Source organism: Pristis pectinata, chromosome 21 (genome assembly GCF_009764475.1).
Source record: "Pristis pectinata isolate sPriPec2 chromosome 21, sPriPec2.1.pri, whole genome shotgun sequence".
NCBI classification, from domain to species: Eukaryota; Metazoa; Chordata; class Chondrichthyes; order Rhinopristiformes; family Pristidae; genus Pristis; species Pristis pectinata.
The window spans coordinates 6,135,540-6,156,881 of NC_067425.1; the positions used below are offsets into that span (position 1 = coordinate 6,135,540).

At 44.9% G+C, this 21,342-nt stretch overlaps 1 protein-coding gene across 3 annotated transcripts in view; it reads right to left on the reverse strand.

Moving 5' to 3' along the window:
• dph1 (diphthamide biosynthesis 1) overlaps positions 1–21,342 on the reverse strand; it is a 618,447-nt gene that overhangs the window by 92,691 nt on the left and 504,414 nt on the right. The gene's annotated exons all lie outside the window — the stretch shown is intronic.

A 21,342-nucleotide genomic window follows, 5' to 3' on the forward strand; every position in this document is an offset into this window, starting at 1 on the left:
ACACACACACACACACACACACACACACACACACACACACACACACACACACACACACACACACACACACACACACACACACACACACACACTACTACATAACCCTGTGAAAATCATTAAACCCAGTTAATCAAATAGATATTACAATGATTAAAAGGCACAGAAATTGGAGGGGAGGACGCCTCGTCCTTGGCCGGTACTGCAGAGAAGATGGTTTTGGAACATAAGTCACTGTCACTTGAAATCAATACAAGGGTAAGCTTAAATGAAGCTGCTGAGAGAGAGAGAGAGAGAGTGAGTGTGAGAGAGACAGAGTGAGTGAGAGAAAGAGAGTAGAGAGTGAGAGAGAGAAAGAGAGAGTGAGCGAGTGAGAGAGAGAGAGTGAGAAAGAGAGAGTAGAGAGTGAGAGTAGTAAGTGTGTGAGAGAGACAGAGTGAGTGAGAAAGAAAGAAATAGAGTGAAAGAGTGAGAGAGAGACAGAGTGAGAGAAAGAAAGAATGAGAGCGATAGTGAGAGAATGAGAGCGATAGAGAGCGGGAGATAAAGAGGGACCATGAGAGAGACAGAGAGAGTAAGAGAGAGAGAATGAGAGAGAGTGAGTGACAGAGAGAGAGAGAGGGAAAGAAAGGAGAGGAAGAGAGGGTGCCTTTTGTTCCTACTGCCATCCCTCGCACCCAGCACCCCCCACCCCCCCATGTCATCAGCCCTTCAGTCATTTAATCTCTCCGGTTTTCCACCCACCCCAGACCCTCCCTTTCTTCTCTCCTTTTTATTCACCTTTCCCCCACCCTACCAGCTCTGCATCTTAAAATAAAACAGAAAACACTGAAGATACTCAGTGAGACAGGCAGCTTCCGTGGAGAGAGAATGAGTTAACAATTCAGTTTGATGACCTTTCATCAGAACCACCAAGCATTTGTCTTCTGCAACTTAAAACCTGTTTCCCTTTTCCCAGCTTTGATGAAAGATTATCAGCCTGAATCATTAACCCTGTTTGCCTCTCCACAGGCGCTGCTGAGTATTTCCAGTGCATTTCTGCTCTTGCTCTCCCAAGTACAGCTGCGATTGAGAAAGTGCCACACTCCATTAGTTCTGCTCCATATAAAAAGGAGATGTGATTAGAATTTTTAAAAAATTAAACGATAGATGATACAGAGAAATTACTCCTGCTGGTTAGGGAGGCTAGGACTGGGCAGTATTGTCTAAAAACGAGCATGAGGCATTTTAGGACTGAGGTTGGGAAACACTTCCAAAGGCGGAAACTAGCAGCCTTGGAGCACTTTGCTTCATGACTGACTTCGGAATCAGAATCAGAATCAGAATTATTCAGAATCAGAATCAGATTTATGAACTGCAGTGACCTGTCATGTTAGCAAACATTTATGCAGAAAGATTCATGGTAGTGACAGATGACAGGTTATTCCAGGAAGTAGCACTATCCCCCTTGAACAAACAGTTGAGGATTTGCAACTAAATGTTCTTCAAAGGCAAAATGTAGGCTTACACTTACAGAAGACAGGCAATCTGCATTGTCGCCTTTCAGTCCTAGCACCATAGAAACAAAAGTGGATCATTCAGCAACAAACAACCTACTGGAGGAACTCAGCGGGTCGAGCAGCGTCTGGAGAGGAAGGAATTGTCGATGTTTCTGTAGAACATTCAGCCTCTTGAGCCCAATCCGGCCTTCAGTGCCTGATCTGTGACTAACTCTAAATCCACACTTTTGCCCATATCCTTTATTAACTTTGGTCAATAGAAATCTATTAACCTCAGATTTAAAATTAAGAATTGACCAAGCATCAATAGCTGTCTGCACAAGAGATTTTCAACTTCTTCAATACTATAATTCCAAACAAACTCAACTCCAGACTCCTAGACCGAGGACTCAGAACCTCTCTCAGCAAATGGATCCTTGACTTCCTGACCAACAGACCGCAATCAGTCAGGACAGGCAGCAACACCTCTGCCACGATTATCCTCAACACTGGTGCCCCACAAGGCTGTGTCCCCAGCCCCCTGCTTTACTCACTATACACTCACGACTGTGTGGCCAGATTCTGCTCTAGCTCCATCTACAAGTTCAAAGGTGACACCACCATAGTGGGTCAGATCTCAAACAACGACAAGATGGAGTACAGGAAGGAGATAGTGAGCCTAATGGCATAGTGTCAAGACAACAAGCTTTCTTTCTGTGTTAGCAAAACCAAAGAGCTAGTCATTGACTTCAGGGAGCGGGGCAGAGTATACACCCCTGCCTGTATCAATGGTGCTGAGATGGAGATGGTTGAGAGCTTCAAAGTTTCAAGTTTCTGGGTGTAAATATCCTGTACCAATAGCTTATCCTGGCCCAACCACATAGACGCTATGGCCAAGAAAGCACACCAATGCCTCCACTTCCTCAGAAGGCTAAGGAAATTAGCCATGTCCCCAATGACGCTCATTAATTTTTATAGATGCACCATAGAGAGCATTCTATCCAGATGTATCACAGCTCGGTAAGGCAACTGCTCTGCCCAAGACTGCAAGAAATTGAAGAGTTATGAACACAGCCCAGCCTATCACGAAAACCAGCCTCTCCTCCATCGATTCTGTCTACACTTCCTGCTGCCTGAGGAAAGCAGCCGACATAATCAAAGACCCCACCCACCCTGGTCATTCTCTCTTCTCCCCTGTTCCATCAGGTAGAAGATACAAAAGCTTGAAAGCACATACCACCAGGCTCAAGGATAGCTTCTATCCTGCTGTTATAAGACACTTGAACGGACCTCTTGTTTGATAAAGATGAACTCTTGATTCCTCAATCTACCTCGTCGTGGCCCTTGCACCTTATTGTCTGCCTGCACTGTACTTTCTCTGTAACTGTAACATTACATTCTGCATCCTGCTATTGCTTTTCCCTTTGCACTGCCTCGATGTACTTATGTACGGAATGATTGGTCTGGATGGCACGCAAACAAAGTTTTTCACTGTAGCTTGATACATGTGACAATAATAAACCAATTATCAAATACATTTAGCCTCCTTCAGTTCAAGGCATTCAAGGTGCACCCCCCCCCCCCCGCCAACACCCGGCATTCACCACCAACCACCACTCCTCCCAAACCCACCCACTGTCTTCACTTTTCTTCTAACTTGAAGTAGAGTTGTAGATGGGCAGGTACTGAGGAAGAAGCAGCACAGTAGGCAAAATGTTATGGGCACTGACTACTGGAGCACCAGTTTACAGCCTTTAAAGATGAACAATCAATTTAAGAGAACTGTGAGCTTGCAATCAATGGGAACCCATCATCTTTGATAGAGACACAATGCTGGGGCCGAGGTCAGAGTCTTCATTGCTATTTTTCTTGGTGTGGAGGCAGGGCATTATTGAGGAAAGGGAGAGCGTGGGGCGTAATGAGCAGCTGGTTATCCCAGTGGGACAGGGCCACCGCTGTATAGATGAACAGGCAGTCATTCCCTTGCTTGGATGATGAAGTGAAACGAGACAAAGAAATCTCACAAATTCAAATCCGACCTTCGCATGTGAAGTGGAGACAGATTCCACTGATTGAAAAAAAATTCAAAACTATCCTGGTATCTGTGCAAATTCTGCTCTGTTCTGTGAGCACATCTTCTCCCTACTTTCAATTTTATACATTTCTCTCTCTTCACATTTTCTTGGCCATATTATTGAATCAACTGACTCAGCCAACATCTTCTCCTAGTGTTTTTGCTTTCTATTCTGTTGTGATGATTTTGCAGAGCCTGTTTTACCTCTGTGGATCCCATCATTTGATGTAAGGGAAATGTCCTACCTCAAAATAGCCAACATCTATTCAAAAGCACAACAAAATAGTGGTATTAATGATTAGTGCAAGCTGCATTCCTCAGGAATCCGTATCTGTTAAACAGGATCAAAGTTCAGCACCCTTGAGATGACTGGGGAGTTGGTGATGAGGTGACTGCAACGGTCAAGAGTTCTTGTACAACTCTAGCTTGAAGAACAGCACCTCATCTTCTGACTTGACATACTGCAGCCTTTGGGACAGTGTCAAATTCAACAATATCAGATAACTCGTTTTACCTGTTTGTGTTAGAACTGACCAGTTCTGCTGTATGGTTATCCACCTGTGATATTAACTCTTCACAGACACTGTCTGGCTTGCTGGGCATTTCTAGCATTCGCTATTTGGTTTCATGTTTCAACAACAGCTCTGACTGACATTTCACAGCTTAAATACAGAGTCATAGAGCACGGAAACAGGCCCTTTGGCCCAACTGGTCCATGCTGACCAAGAATCCCCATCCAAGCTAGTCCCATTTGTCAGTGTTTGGCCCATAACCTTCTAAACCTTTCCTACCCATGTACCTGTCCCACTGTCTTTTAAAAGTTGTTATCGTACCTGCCTCAACCACTTCCTCTGGCAGCTCATTTCACATACGGACCACCCGCTGTGTAAAAAAGTTGCCCCTCAAGTTCCTATTAAATCTTACCTTAAACCTATGCTCTCTAGTTCTTGATTTCCAAACCCTGGGAAAAAGACTGAGTCCATTCCTCCTATCTACACCCCTTTTTGTTTCCTTTCTCAAACTTCCCTCATTCACCTATTAATCAGATAGCACAAGAAACTTTGGGATCACCAGAGCAACCCTGGCCTGATCCTATCAGAGACACTCCCTTTGTCCAATCTATCCCTTCCCGACTCTTTCTGCAACTTAATACTACCTTGTTTTCTCACTTTCCCAGTTCTGAAAAAACGTTAATTCTGTTTTTCTTTTCCACAGGCTTGCTGAGTGTTTCCAACATTTCCAGTTTGTATTTCAGAGCTCTCGCTCCTGATCAAGGATTTCTGAGATTGGACATACCGGAGAATAGCTGGGGATGTGTTCATGGTCACTGAGTCCGCTAAGTGTCAGCTGTGGCCGATTAAGAGCACTCTCGCCTACATCTGGTTGTGGGTTCAAGTTCTGCTCCAGGGACTTGAGCACCAGCTCCAGGCTAATACCACCACGTAATACTGATGGAGTGCTGTAGCCTCAGTGTAGTCCTTGGGATAACACGTTAAACCAAGGTCTCCTTGGGTGGACATCAAACAACCCGAGGCACATTTGTAAAAGCACAGAGAAATTCTCTTTGGTATTCTGGCCAATATTTATCATTCAACAAAAATCAATACAAACACTAAATTATCTGCTCTGTGTCATTTTGCTTTTTGTGGCAGTTGCATTTCCCACCCTGCAACTGTGACGGCACTTCATTTGGATATGCAAAGTGTCACAGAATCACAGAGAGATACAGCAGAGTCAGGTCCTTGGCCCACTAAGTCTGTGCTAACCACCCATTTACACTAATCCTATATTAATCCCATTTTTTAAAAATTGTCTTGACATTTGCATCAACGGTAGTGTAGTGTAGTGGTTAGCATAACGCTATTACAGCGCCAGCAACCCGGGTTCAATTCTGGCTACTGTCTGTAAGGAATTTGTACATTCTCCCGGTGTCTGTGTGGGTTTCCGCCAGGTGCTCCGGTTTCCTCCCACATTCCAAAGACGTACGGGTTAGGAAGTTGTTGGTATGCTAATGTTGGCGCCGGAAGCATGGTGACACTTGCGGGCTGCCCCCAGAACACTCTACGCAAAAGATGTATTTCACTGTGTGTTTCGATGTACATGTGACTAATAAAGATATCATATCATATATATAACTCCTCCCAGATTCTACCAGCTGCCTACACACTGGGGACAATTTACAGCAGCCAATTCACCTACCAACCCGCTCATCTTTGGGATGTGGGAGGAAACCGGAGCATCCGGAGGAAAGCCACTCGGTCACGGGGAGAACCTGCAAACTCCACACAGGCAGCGTCCGAGGTCAGGATTGAACCTATGCCTCTGGCGCTGTAAGGCAACAGCTCCACCAGCTGCGACACTGTGCTGCCCACTGTGTTGCTATAGAAATGCAAGGCTCAGGACTTGCAGCTGGAGAATGGATACTTGGGCCAGACATCAGACAGCTGCTGATGTTGGATGATCCTGTGGAAAGAATCATCACCTCAAATGAGGTCGACAAATTTCTAGGATTGCCTAGGAAACTCAAAAGATTAAAACTAAAGATTAATTTTCTGAATCCTTCTGGGAGCAAAAAAAAGAAAAATCAGAGGCACTAATAAGTGGGTATTTCTTCATTCCCCTGAGTAGTTTTCTTCAGTTACATAAAAGGGGGAAAATGACTAAGAGTGTTGGATGGATCTATGCACTGAAAATCCAGGAATGCATCCAAACTGAACTGGGAACTACACAGAGTGTGATTTTTTGATTCAGGAACTTATAACCACACAGTGCAAAGTGTGAAAATAATTTTAAGTGCATTAATTATATTTTATGCGAATAATTTGGTTCAGTCCCCAGAGAGCAGATGGCAAGGTTGTGGGAGTTGTGAGCAATAAAGTATTCTCATTCACTGTTACCTGTGGCATCCATGGGACCCCTGAGCAGGCAGAGCTTTATTCACTGTTCACTGTCCTGCCACAACATATTGTTAGAAATTAAATGGTGTTACTTCGTACTCGTAGCACAGAAATGGGCTGTTTGGCCCAACTGCTTCACGCCAGGTTTACTGATGTCTGTCTGTACTTTTGCAGTCTTCCTCTCCATCAACAATATTCCCCAATTTTGTTCAGTCTGCAAATTTTGAAATTATATGTTCAATTCCTTAACATATGAATAACAAGGTGGCCCTAGCACTGATTCCTCGCAACACACTTCCTGCATTTTGTCTGTCCATGTATGACACATCTTTTGTCTCTGTTTTCCATTTAGTAGCCAGCTTGCTATTCATACTGCAACCTATCCCTTACTGACCCATATACTGGGAGTAGTATATCTGCCTATATACTGGGAGTAGTTCAGCCAGGCGATCGGATTATTTATTTATTTTTGTGATTTATAGATTTTTATGTCTTTGCCCTATACTGCTGCTGCAAACAACAAATTTCTTGTCATATGTCAGTGATAATAAATCTGATTCTGATTCTTCTGATTTATTTACTCTGTGATCTCTTACTGAAAGTCTTCTGAAACTGCAGATATACCACGTCTACTATGTTACCCTAATCAACCCTTTCTGTTACATCAAAGTAGTTAATACATTTTTTCGAACATGGCTTTACCTTCTGAAACCTGTGCTGATTACTCTTATCATACATAGACGGTGCAGTGGCGAGCAGGGATTACTTGGTCTCTGCGGAAGGTGAAGCTAAATGTGCAAATTTCCCATATTTTGTATATTAGTTCTGATATTTTCTCATATTTAAAAGAAATATTATAGCTAATTGCTCGTGAGAATGAGCCACTGCACAAAACTTCTCCTGATTTGGCACCAGTTCTATTTGTACATTATTTCTCAAACTTTCACTGGAGGCCAGAATTGAACCTAGGTCACATGAGGGAGCTGTGTGCTGCAGCACTACCTGCTCTTCTCTGCTGCCCAAATAACCTTCATCCTTGGCCCTTGTTCCATTGAAATCATTGGTTAGACTGCACTTGGAGTACTGTGTGCAGTTTTGGTCACCCAGCTAGAGGAACGATGTGATTAAGCTAGTAAGGGTGCAGAAAAGATTCACAAGGATTGAAGGGCTTGAGTTATAAGGAGAGGCTGGATAGGCTGGGACTGTTTCCCCTGGAGCGAAGGAGGTTGAGGGGTGACCTTATAGAGAGTTATAAAATTATGAGGGGCATAGATAGGTTAGATAATCACAGTCATTTTCTCAGGGTAGGGGAGCTGAAAACTAGAGGATATAGATTTAAAGTGAGGGGGAAAATTTTGAAGAGAATCTGAGGGGCAAGAATTTCACACAGAGGGTGGCATGTATAAGGAATGAGCTTCCAGAGGAGGTGGTAGAGGTGAGTACAGTTACAACGTTTAAAAGCATTTGGACAGGTGCACGGATAGGAATTGTTGAGAGGCATCTGGGCTAAACATGGGCAAATTGGACTTGTTAATAAAATGGACTGGATTAACTGGATTAGTAAATAAAATCCCAGTAGGTAACAGAGCTCTGGTGGAGATGAACTGCTGAAGTGAGTCAGTGAGTCAAAAAGTCGGAGGATCTCAATGCTCTTTAGCTGACAAGCAGTGAGTTACGTTATTACTTAAGCAGTTGTTTAGAAATTATACAGAGGCTGTGAGAAACTATGCAAACTGGCAGGAAGAAAGAATTACAAAAGACTTTAGTTTTAACACAATTAGAATGAAGAGGTGAGGATGTATATCGGATTAGGAAGTTGTGGGCATGCTATGTTGGTGCCGGAAGCGTGGCGATACTTGCGGGCTGCCCCCAGAACACTCTATGCAAAGGACGCATTTCACTGTGTGTCTTGATGTACATGTGACTAATAAAGAAATCTTATCTTATATGTCATCATGTGTGATAATGTGCTGTTGCAAACTCCTCTGGAACTCTTGAACTTGGCTTTTGCGACAGGCACTGATAGTTGATGTAAAAATTTTGGAAAACAATTCCCAACAAAGCAAAAGATGTATTTCACTGTGTGTTTCGATGTACATGTGACTAATAAAGATATCATATCATATCATATCATATGCAGACAGTGTCACCTCCTGCTGGTTTCAGACCCAGCACATCTGCATTACTGTGCTCAGCTTCAGAAGTAGAGAGGGACTGAATGCACATAGTGTCTGTTGGATGAATCTCCCGCCAATTGCCAGTGAGTACGAGCCGCTGCACTTGGCAGCAGTTCCATTCTGAAGCTATCAGCCTGCACTGAAAGCATTCTGTCGACCTATCCCTTATTGCACACAGCACAACATCTGAGCCCAAAAGACTGCAAGACAACAATTAATGTCAAACTGCATGTAACAGACAGAAGCAGATGTTTAAAAATAAAACAAGGTTTCCCTTTACCAGAACTCCTCCAATTTATTATTGACTACCCTGTAATCTTATATCATGATGCATGATACAGTAAACTGTGTTGCTAACACTCTCGGCACCGAGTCAGAATATACTGAAATCAAGTCCTACTCCAGAGACCTCAGCACATAATCTGGGTTGACATTCCCAATGCACTACTAAGGAAATGCTGCACTGACAGAAATGCTGTCTTTCTGATTAGACATCAAATCAACACTCGGAGGTTCTCAGTAAAGATCCCACAGCATTAGGAGAAAAACAGAAGAACCCTCCACTGTGAACTGCCCAATGCTTAATCTCAATCAACGTCACTAAAGCAGACCAGCGGGCTATTGTCTTAACCCTGTTTGTCGAAGCTTGCAGAGCACAAATTGTCCAACACACTCCCTTGCAGCAGTAACTGTATTTCTAAAGGATTCACTGTCATGAGTTCTTGAAAGGTGCTTATGAATGTGTGTTCTTTCTTGTTCTTCTAATGATCTCAGGGGTGCACAAACATAAACACCAGGGAACATCTGTTCTGCTTTCAATCATCCTGGTATGAGATAACAATAATTGAGACGTTGATTAACTCTAGCGATCAATCTCAATCAATAAGTCAGCAACAGCCTGGGATATAAGATGAGGAAACCCCTAGTGGCGGAGAGCTTTTGAGCACTGGAGGCCCAAAGCCAGCTGTTCCCTCCTGGAAAGCTCCAATTATCACACGTGAAGTTTTGCATCACTCAGGTACCGGCTCACAAAGTGCCTTTTCCTGAAAGAAATGCATTGCACATATATTTACATTGACAACTGTCTCTCTCTTTCACATACAAACACACACACACACACACACACATACAAAAACACACATACACACAGAAACACACACACACATACACACAAACACACACACACAAGATGTCTTTATTGCCTGCTCCTTGCTTGTCAACCTACTCCACCCTCAATCCCCGCAGCCCCTTATTCTCTCCTCTCTCCATGCCCCCAACTTCCTCCCAACCTCCATCCAGCCCTACACCTGTACCCTGCCACCTGGCACCCTCCTTCCATCCCCACTCTGGCCACCTCATTGCCTTCTTTTTCCTCAGGTCCTCTGCTCTCCACTCTCTGCACCTTCCTCCTCTTCTCCTCATCACCCCTGACCCTCACTCCAAATCCTCCCGACACCCTCACTCTCTCTCCAGCCCTGAGAACCGCTTCCTGTGCACCGACACTGAGCAGGGGCTCCACGGTCTTTCCACATGCCACAACGCACCCAGGGGCGCAGATGGGAACGCAGCCAGGAATATGGCCAAAACGTGGGCAGGAGCGCAAATAGAAGCACGGCTGGGAGCGCAAGCAGGAGTGCAGCTGGGAGCGTGATGTCACAGCGTCACGGCGAGAGATTGCCTGGTGGACAGAGCGAAAGCTTCGAGGCTGTTTCTAAAACCTCCTTGACAAAGTGTAACATCCCCGTGGGCCGTGGCTCAAAATGGAAGAGGAACATTCAGGATGGTACTGGGAACCTTCAGTCCATACATTGAGACCCAGAAGCCCAGTGTAAAGGGCAGAAGGCGTGCACTGCCCCACAAATCTACCCACCCACCCACCCCATCAACCCACCTCCTGCCCCACTGGTGGCACAGTTTGCATTTTCCACACGGGCCTCATCAGCCACTTCAGAACCCACAGACAGGGAGTGGAAGCAACTTATTTCCAATCCCAAGGGACTCCCTGAGGAGAAGGTCAATGCAAATTATCTCCCTCTGCTCCAACCACTGACTCATTTCACCTTCACCCCTCTGCCCTCTGCCCACTGTTCAAGTGCATGCCTTGATCTATAGTTCCATTGTTCCAGATGAAGAAGCAATAGTAGTGTACATCAGTATTACACCGTCATAGTAGAATCCTAAAAACAACAATAATATCACTGGTTTCCCCAGGAGATTCACATACTGCCTGCATCTCGAAAGAAAAAGACTTCCTCTTATAAAGATATTCCAAAGAGCTTCGTTTTCGAAGATGCATCACTTGCAGTGCAGGCAACTGTCTGTAAGGAGTTTGTACATTCTCCCTGTGTCTGCGTGGGTTTCTTCCGGGTGCTCTGGTTTCCTCCCACATTCCAAAAAAAGATGTACGGGTTAGGAAGTTGTGGGCATACTATGTTGGCGCCAGAAGCATGGCGACACTTGCGGCTGCCCCCAGAACACTCTACACAAAAAGATGCATTTCACTGTGTGTTTCGATGTACATGTGACTAATAAAGAAATCTTACCTTATGTAGTAATGTGTATATGACAAGAAAGCCTATGGGATACATATGCTCAGAGCAAAGGGGAGAATCCTCTTCTTCAAAATCATATCAAGAGATTATTTTACTTACACAGTGGAGGGCAAACAGTGAAGGTTCTCCACCCGAAACGTCAACCATCCATTTCCCTCCATAGATGCTGCCTGACTTGCTGAGTTCCTCCAGCTTTTTGTGTGATGCTCCAGATTCCAGCATCTGCAGTCTCTTGTGTCTCAGTTTAATGGAAGCTGGCTTCTTTAACAATGCAGCTCTCTGTTAGTACTGCACAAGGGGTATCAGAGTATTTGTAGTCAAAGTATTGGAGTGGGACTTGCACCACAGACAGACAAGAAAGGTGCACCCACTAAGCCACAGCTGACATGTACCGGAGTACCACCTTAAGGCTCCCACCCCTCCGAGCTGTAACCTGAGTGACACGGACCTTGCATCATCCTGGCGGTGGGAGGGTTCTCCTTCACTGACCATTGACACAAGGTGAAAGCTTGTCGTTCTTCCGTCTTTGTTTACAGAGCTGAATCTGAGCTGCGATGGGCTGTGAGCCTACAATTTAATGTTAAACTGGGTGTAACAGTGAGAAGCAGATATTTTAAAATATTACAGGGTTTCCTTTTACCAGGCAGTGCTGACCTCAAGTTATTGACTGCTCCATAATTTTGCTCTACAAACGTGTGATGAGATGGTTAGCTGTCCAGTAACTGCTGTAGCTGCGAACATTACATTGTGCGCACCAGTAATCCCAATAGGGTGTTCATTGTTAGTGAGTGGTAACACTTTCATAGCCCTGTAATCTTATTTCATAGGGCAGGGCAATTTGTAGTATTCACTCCTGAGTCAGAATGTGGATTCAAGTCCTTGCTTCTGGGCACGTTGTCCAGGCTACACTGTTGGGGGTCTATCTTCTCGGCTGAAATGTTAGGCAAGGCCCTCTCCATCTTTGCAGAGGCATGTGAAGACCACAAGATGTAGGAGCAGAATTAGGCCATTCGGCCCATCAAGTCTGCTCTGCTATTCAATCATAGCTGTTTTTTTCAACTCCATTCTCCCGCCTTCTCCCTGTGACCTTTAACCCCTTTACCAATCATGAATCTATAAATTCCTGTCTTAAATACACCGAATGACTTGGCCTCCATCGCCCTCCATGGCAATGAATTCCACAAATTCACCACCCGCCAGCTGAAGAAATTCCTCCTCATCTCAGTTTTAAAGGGATGTTCTTTTATTCTGAGGCTGTGCCCTCGGATCCTAGACTCTCTTACTAATGGAAGCATCCTCTCCACATCCACTCTATCCAGGCCTTTCAGTATTCGGTAGGTAATGAGATTCCCCCCAATGAAAAACCCAGTGCCGCCAGTTCAGAGCAAAGAAATTCAACTTGGCGTGCCCACAATAAGTAGCCATTAAATCACATCACAAAAAAGGTCATGATCACATTGCTTTCTGTTAGATCTTGTTGTATGCACATTTCCTGCAATAGTGACTCCAACTCAAAGGACCGAATTGGTCGTTTTTTCAGACATCTGTAGGCTGTGAAAGGCAGAATGGGAAAGCAGGTTATTTCCCAGGAATGCCAGAAGACAATTACCACTGCCATGTCCACGCAAGGTTCTTTGTGGGGTAGCAGCCTTTAGTGTCACCAGTGTGCTATATGAGAAGACAGGAGCCTCGAGATGTTGGATTCTGAGGCAGCCCTGGAGTCAGTGACAAATATCCACCAGCCTGGCTGGCTGTAAGTGGTACTGGGCTGTTTCTGCAAATGCAAAAGCTGCTCTGGCCTTGGCTTCCGTGATTTCTCCCTGAACATCCCCTTCAAGATACTCCTTCCAATCCTTTTCGTTCAATCGATTGGTCAGTGATGATGAACGAATGTTGGTATATGTCCAAATGTGGATGGTGCCTGGTCTCGAGGTGGAGACGTCCTCTTGCACCTACTGCCCTCCTCTCTCCAGCTGGTGGGGCCATTGAGTTAGGAGGAAGATTTAATAGGTCTTTCAAAGAACCATAAGTGACTAGGTGGACTGAATGGCTTCCTTCCATGCTCTTTGTGTAACACGGATCAACATAAAACTAACCTGGAAGGTTTTTCAACCCGGAGGAAAGATTTACAGTGTTTTTGTTCACAGTGTTATCAGCGGGATACAGACAGTCTGCAATCAATATCACAACACTGTAACAGCAGCAAAATGATGAGACCACGATACATTTGAGGTTTTAATAATGATGAACAGTGCTTGATCTGAGGATGGCAGCATTGTTTAAGAGCCCTGAGCTCACTGTAGATAACTGACCACTTAGTACAGTAGAATGATACTGAGAAATGAGCAGTTTCAAATGAGGAGCCCTATTAAATCTCCTCTTAACCTTCACTGCTGTAGCTTCTTCCTATAGCAGTGAAGGTTAAGAGGAGATTTAATAGAGCTGTTCAAAATGTTGACAGGTGTTTATAGTGCAGAAGGTGAAACTGTGTCCACTGGTGGGAGAGGCAGTAATAGAAGGACAAAGACTTGAAATTATTTGCAAAAAAAAAACACAGAAGGCAGGCAAGATTTTTTTTATGTAGTTCTTGTAATGGGGAATGCTCGGCAGGAGGAGAATGTATGTTAACATTCCAAAAGAAATTGGATAAATATTTGAAAAGAAGACCATAAGAATTAGGAGCAGAATTAGGCCATTCGGCCCATCGAGTCTTCTCCGCCATTAGATCATGGCTGATATTTTTAACCCCATTCTCCTGCCTTCTCCCTGTAACCCTTAACCCCCCCTTACCAATCAAGAACCTATCAACCTCTGCCTTAAATACACCCAATGACTTGGCCTCTACCGCCCTTTGTGGCAACGAATTCCACAGATTCACCACCCTCTGGCTGAAGAAATTCCTCCTCATCTCAGTTTTAAAGGGACATCTCTTTATTCTGAGGCTGTGCCCTCAGATCCTGGACTCTCCCACTACTGGAAACATCCTCTCCACGTCCACTCTAGACAGGCCTTTCAGTATTTGGTAGGTTTCAGTGAGATCCCCCCTCATCCTTCTGAACTCCATCTAGTACAGGTCCAGAGACATCAAACGCTCCTCGTACGTTAACCCTTCCACTCCCAGGATCAGTCTTATGAACTTCCTCTGGACCCTCTCCAGGGTTGGCATATCCTTCCTTAGATATGGGGCCCAAAATTGTTCACAATATTCCAAATGCGGTCTGAGCAATGCCTTATAAAGCCTCAGCAGTACATCTTTGCTTTTATATTCTAGTTCACTCAAAATGAATGTTAGCATTGCATTTGCCTTCTTTACTACCAACTCAAGCTGAAAGTTAACACTGAGGGAATCCTGCACTAGGACCCCCAAGTCCCTTTGCACCTGTGATTTCTGAATTTTCTCCCCATTTAGAAAATAGTCTACACCTTTATTCCTCCTACCAAAGTGCATAACCCCACGCTTGCCTACACTGTATTCCATCTGCCACTTCTTTGCCCGCACTCCCAACCTCTCTAAGTCTCTCTGCAGACTCCCTGCCTCTGCAACACTACCAGTCACTCCAATTGTGGGGTTATGGGGAAAGAGCAGGAAATGTAACTAATGATCGTCTAAGGACCATCATTGACAAAAAAAAGAAATAGTCTCCCTTGATTCTATAATTGGGAATAAATCATCTGAGCCAGGAAGGTGCCAAGTTTGGTGAAGGTCTCAGCAGAAGTAGTTTTCCAAACCAATAAACTCCAGTGTGATTAATTAATGGGGGTGGGATGAGGAGGGAGAAGTGTGCTTGCGTAGGTGGAGGGGGGGGGGGCGGTGGTGTTCAATCACCTGGGTTCCTTTCCTTGATGGATATCTTAAAATCTCAAGATGTGAATACTGGCTGTGATCATTTGAGTAGCCTGCGGTTTAGCCGTTTACACATCACACTCACAAGAGGACTGGCCGATTGATCCTGCGAGAGTTGGTGTGAGAACCAGTATCCTCAATAGAGGAAAGTAGAAGCCAAAGCAACACAAAAGGCACTGGAGGTCTTACCTGCTGAGTTCCTCCAGCGCTTTTTGTGTTGCTCCAGATTCCAGCGTCTGCAGTCTCTTGTGTCTCCAAAGTAGAAGCCAAGATCCAGGCCTTGCCACAGATCCTGAATCCACGCGAGCTTTTGTCCCCCAGGTTGTGCCCACTGAGTGCAATCTGATAAATCTTCTCTTTGGCTAAATGTACACTCTGTCCACAGTGGGTTTATCCCCTGTACTCTGGCACTAATGATGGAAAAGCTTCTAACCATCATTTCCATCACTAAACTGAGTTTGCCTTTTCTCTTGCTTTGTCATTCTCTCCTTCTTTGTTTGTCTGTCTGTCTCTATTCCCCCCCCCTCCCCCCGCCCCCACGCACACTAAATCTCTCTCTGCCCCCTTCCTTTCTGAATATGGCATCCAGAACAGAGAGTTGGTGAGTGAGAGAGCAACCAGGCTCCCAGTCCAGCGGAGCCCACTCGAATGCTGCTGTGTGTCTCCTTGTCCTGTGGCACGTGGCAGATCAGTGACACTTTAGACAGATTCCTAGAGGTTTCATCACGTCTCACCACCTCTCACTTGCCCCATCAGCCAGTTGCCCACAACTCTCCAACACTCTTACAATCAACATGTGACAGTGTTGAAAATAAATTGAAAAAAGCTTTAATCTAATCTATGGAGACATAAGAGAAGGCAACAAAGGGTTGAAGATAATGGAATCTGATAGGAAAGGAAGGTGAAGCATGGCACCAAATAAGGGAGGTGGGGAGGGCAGTTGGGAACAGTGGGGGGAAGTGGCAAAGGGCTACAAAAGATGGAATATGTAACCTCGAATTATTCTGCTCACAAGACAACAAGTACTAGTTCCAGGACAATCCGAGAGCATTGACTATCCTGTTATGCCTGGAACTGCAGGTGCACCGGTCCCACTGTCTGTACAGCAAACTATACCGACACCAGACAAAAGCTATCATGTCTGCTCCAACTATTTCTTGTGCAGAGTTAAAGATGCGGGTTGGAGCAGAGCACAGGCATTTCCAAAGCTTGTGGACACACAAGAAGAACACAAGAAGCGGGGTAGGCCAGCTGGCTCCTCATGCCTGCCCCGCCATTCAATGTGATCACGGTTGGTCTACCCCACAGCTCAGCTCCTCCTCTATGCCAGTTCCCCATGCCCTCAATCCCCTGATCTTTCAAAAAATGATCTACTGTCACTTTAAATCCTTCTAATCATCCAGCCTCCTCAAGTCTCCAGGTCAGAGAATTCCAGAGATTCACCTCCCTCTGCCAGAGGAAATTTCTACATATCTCCATTTTAAATAATCGGCTCCTTATCTTGAAACTATGTGTCCTTGTTTGAGATTCTCCCATGAGTGAAAACATCTTGTTACCTACCCTGTCATGGACCCTCAGGATCGTATATATCTGAATAAAACCACCCCTCATTCTTCTAAACTCTAAAGAATACAGACCCAATGTGTTTAGCATCTCTTTATAGGACAATCCTCTTACCTCAGGAACTAGCCTGCTGAATCTCTTCCAAAGCTACTACATCCTTTCTTAGGTAAGGGGACCAGAAGATAAGATATCTTTATTAGTCACATACATTGAAACACACAGTGAAAAACATCTTTTTTGTGTAGAGTGTTCTGGGGGCAGCCCGCAAGCATCGCCACGTTTCCGGCGCCAACATAGCACGCCCACAACTTCCTAACCCGTACGTCTTTGGGATGTGGGAGGAAACCAGAGCACCCGGAGGAAACGCATGCAGACATGGGGAGAACATACAAACTCCTTACAGACAGTGGCGGGACTTGAACCCGGGTCGCTGGCGCTGTAAAGCGTTACGCTAACCACTACACTACCGAGCCTGTCTGTAGTACTCCAGGTGTGGCCTCACCAACACCCCGTACAATTGGAACAAAACCTCCCTATTTCTACACTCCAACTGCTTTGCAATAAAGACTGATAAGCCACTTGCCCTCTGACCTACTTGCTGCACCTGCCCGCTAACCTTTTGTGATTCATAATGTTCCATCTCATGTACTTTGCCTTTCAACCTTCTTTTCCTCACTCAGCCGGCTCTCCTGAAGAACGATTGGGAAGGAGATACTGAGAGTTTGGATGACACGCTTCTGTGCCCAATCTACATGGTGTAGGCAAGAAATCAATGGCCTGGCCTGAATTTTGACTTTGTGGAAACAGTGGGTCTCTATCGCAGTTTTTTGACTTGCTCACTCCTTCCTCTCTTTCTCTCTCCAGAAAGGAGAGAGATGGAGATAGTTCCAGCAGTATGTGTTGGAAGCAGGCAGAGGGGTAGGTTTGTGGGGACTAGGGTAGGGATCATTGCCTCCATTGCAATGTTATGGTCCAGGCCATTAGTGCGGAGTGCAGTCTGCTCACTCACCGACTCTCTGTTCTGGATGCCATATTCAGAAAGGAGGAGATGGGCAGAAAGAGATTTAGCGACAGTGTACGTGTATGTGGGGGTGGGATAGACAGACAGACAGAAGGAGAGAACGACAAAGAAAGAGAGAAGGCAAAGGGTCAGCAGCTTTGGTGGGAGATGCACAGATGGATCAGCGCATGTGGACGGGACAGGGATGAACAACTGTCAGTGAGCGAGAGAAATGATAGACCACCTCCAGGGAGACTCAGCCCATGTTGGCTTTTGGCAGGCCAGTGGGACTTGCTCTCAGGTCATTGATTTCCCCTCAGCCCGGGTATGAGAGAGAGTGAAGCAGCACAACGGCACCCTCACCCGCCTCTATCCCCCACTTCCCCTGGGCCTTCAGTGCCGAGTGCTGCCCTGCTCACTCCCCAGTCCTGACAAATGATGCCTGACATCTGAAGAAGGACAGTGCAGCCACTTGGGGAATGGAGATTTGCTCTTACAGAAATTCACAAATCATTATCCAAAGATCTGAGATACAGAATTTAACTCTCTCTCACGGAATGTATGTGAATAAATAAACAGAAAATTTATGCTTTTGCAATTCGCATTTCCTGATGCATGCATAGATGATGTGCGTTAGTGTTACGGAAAATCACAATATAGTTTTCTGAGAACACAACCCCCTATAACACGGGGGTCACCTGTAGCTGGTTCTCAACAGAAGCCACGATTATTACCAGGTACAAAATGTTTTTAGAAGGTACGTATGTAGATTAAACTGTTCCCCTCACCACCAGGAAATGAACATCACTATTGACTTTCGTAAATTACTGCTTGTCCATAACTCAGCTGCAATTTTGTTAAGTTTAGGTTGGGCATTACTAATGGCAAATTTCTTTTTTGAAAACACACACTGAAGTATACACGGTTCTTCAAATTCACACTGGCATGACACCCATAGTTAGAATCATAGAGTACGACAGCACAGAAACAGGCCCTTCAGCCCATCTAGTCCATGCTGACCTGATCTTCTACCAAGTCCCATCTACCTGCACCCGGACCATATCCCTCCAAATCCCTCCCATCCATGTACCTGTCCAAACTTCTTAAATGTTACAATTGAACCCGCATCCACCACTTCCGCTGGCAGCTCGTTCCACACTCGCACCACCCTCTGAGTGAAGAAGTTTCCCCTCAGAGTTCCCTTAAATATTTCACCTTTCACCCTAAACCTATGACCTTTAGTTCTAGTCTCACTCAACCTTAGGGGAAAAAGCCTGCATGCATTCACCCTATCTATACCCTTCATAATTTTGTATACCTCTATAAGATCTCCCCTCATTCTCTTGTGCTTCAGGGAAGAAAGACCTAACCTATTCAATCTTTCCCTATACCTCAGGTCCTCAAGTCCCGGCAACATCCTTGAAAATTGTTCTCTGCTCTCTTTCAAGCTTATTGATATCTTTCCTGTACATAGGTGACCAGAACTGCACACAATACTCTAAATTCGGCCTCACCAACATCTTGTACAATTTCAACATAACATCCCAACTCTTGTACCCTGTGCCCTGATTTATGAAGGACAAAGTTCCAAAAGCTCTCTTTAAGACCCTATCTACCTAGGGCAGGCACAGTAGCATAGTGGTTAGCATAATGCTTTACAGCGCCAGCGACCTGGGTTCAAATCCGGCTGCTGTCTGTAAGGAGTTTGTACGTTCTCCCCGTGTCTGTGTGGGTTTCCTCCGGGTGCTCCAGTTTCCTCCCACATTCCAAAGACATACAGGTTAGGAAGTTATGGGCATGATATGTTGGCGCCGGAAGCGTGGCGACACTAGCGACTGCCCCCCAAATCACTACGCAAAAGATGTATTTCACTGTGTGTTTTGATGTATGTGTGACTAATAAAGAAATCTTATCTTACCTCTGACATCACTTTCAAGGAACTACAGATCTGTATTCACTGGTCCCTTTGTTCTACTGCACACCTCAGAGTCCTACCATTCACTGTGTAAGTCTTACCCACTATTGAAAAGATTTAGTTAAATGTTAGACAAATAAGCCATGGAAAAGACTTTGGGAACCAGTTCCACAAAGCCATCTACTGGCTGGAGCCTGTAATTACACTGTGACTGTTGACATCATAATTTACATTGGTGAACGACGATAGAAAAGGTGGGACCAAAATCTGTGGCAGGAGAGAGTGATGTTTAGGAGAATGATGTGTGTAACCCATGCAATGAAACGTAAGTATGGGGGTAAGGATGTGCTCAAGTTTTACCTGAGTATTTGGCTTGAGGTGAGAGGGATTATATCTAATAAAAATCCAAACAATGCAGATGCTGGGAGTTTGAAACAAAAATAGAAAATACTGGAAACACTCAGCAGGTCAGGCAACATATGTGGAAGGTGAAAGTGTTAACAGAGTTTGTCAGAACTGTGAAGGAGAAAAAAAAGTTCAAATCAAATTACAGCAAAGGGTGGAGCAGGGATGGATAGGACAAAGGAAGTACCTTTAATAGGATGAAGCAAGGGCTTCACCCTATTACAGATAGCACATTAGAGATGAGAGGCACAGACAGAGTGGACAGCCAGCACCTTTTCCCCAGGGCGTCATTGGCCAATACCAGAGGACATCCATTTAAGGTCAGAGGAGGAAAGTTTCAGGGAGATGTCAGAGGTAGGTTCTTTACACAGAGCGCGGTGGGTGCCTGGAACGCACTGCTGGGGGTGGTGGTAGAGGCTGATACAATAGGGACATTTAAAAGACTCTTCGATAGGCACACGGATGTAAGAAAAATGGAGGGTTATGTCTGTGTAGGAGGGAAGGGTTAGATTGATCATGGAGAAGGTGTTTATATAGGTCGGCACAACATCGTGGGCTGAAGGGCCTGTACTGTGCTGTACTGTTCTATGTTCTAAGGGCTGTCCTGGAGATAAACTGTAAACTAGGTCATCTGGTCAAGGCACTAATATGGGCATTAATTAATTGGGAGAGAGAATGGACTCCTTTGTTCGTAAAAGCTGTGAGGGCAGTTAGTGAGTGAGAACACAGACAAGGGAATATTCGAGTTGTAAATGCAGGACATGGAGAGAGAAAGACTGAGCCAATGTCACAGACGGATGACCTGGCCAATTCTGATACAGAGAAAGGGAGTTACCTGAAGTTGCAGAATTCAATCTTCAGAAGGCATCAATGTGCCCAGATGGAAGGTGAGGAGCTGTTCTGCAATCTGACTTTGGGCTTCATTACAACATTGCAGGGGGCCACTTACAAATAAATTAGAGAGCTTGTGGGATGACATTTGTGTGGATCAGAAGCTGTGGTTATAATCCTTGCAGCAGGGAAGAAGATTGGATAGAGACACATAAAATCATGAAATATTCAGCCACAATAAATAAATAGAATCTGTTTCCAATAGCTGAAGGGTGATGATGGGAAGGCACAGATGTAAAGTACTTTGCAAAAGACCTGGTGTCTTTAGTGTCCTGGTCAATAACACTCAACCAAATCACCAAAACAGATAATCTGATCATTATGGGGGCTCGCTGTTAGCAAATTGGCTGCATCGTTTCTTTATGTTATAACTGTGATTACACTTCAAAAATGTAGAATGCTTTGGGACATTGTGAAAGGTACTCTGGAATTTTAATCACAATTGAGCCTGTGAATTAAAGAACAGGTGGAGCCATTTAACTCCATGAATTTGTTCTCCTATTCAATTAGATCATGGTTAATCTGTGACATAAACCATCCTTGCCTCAT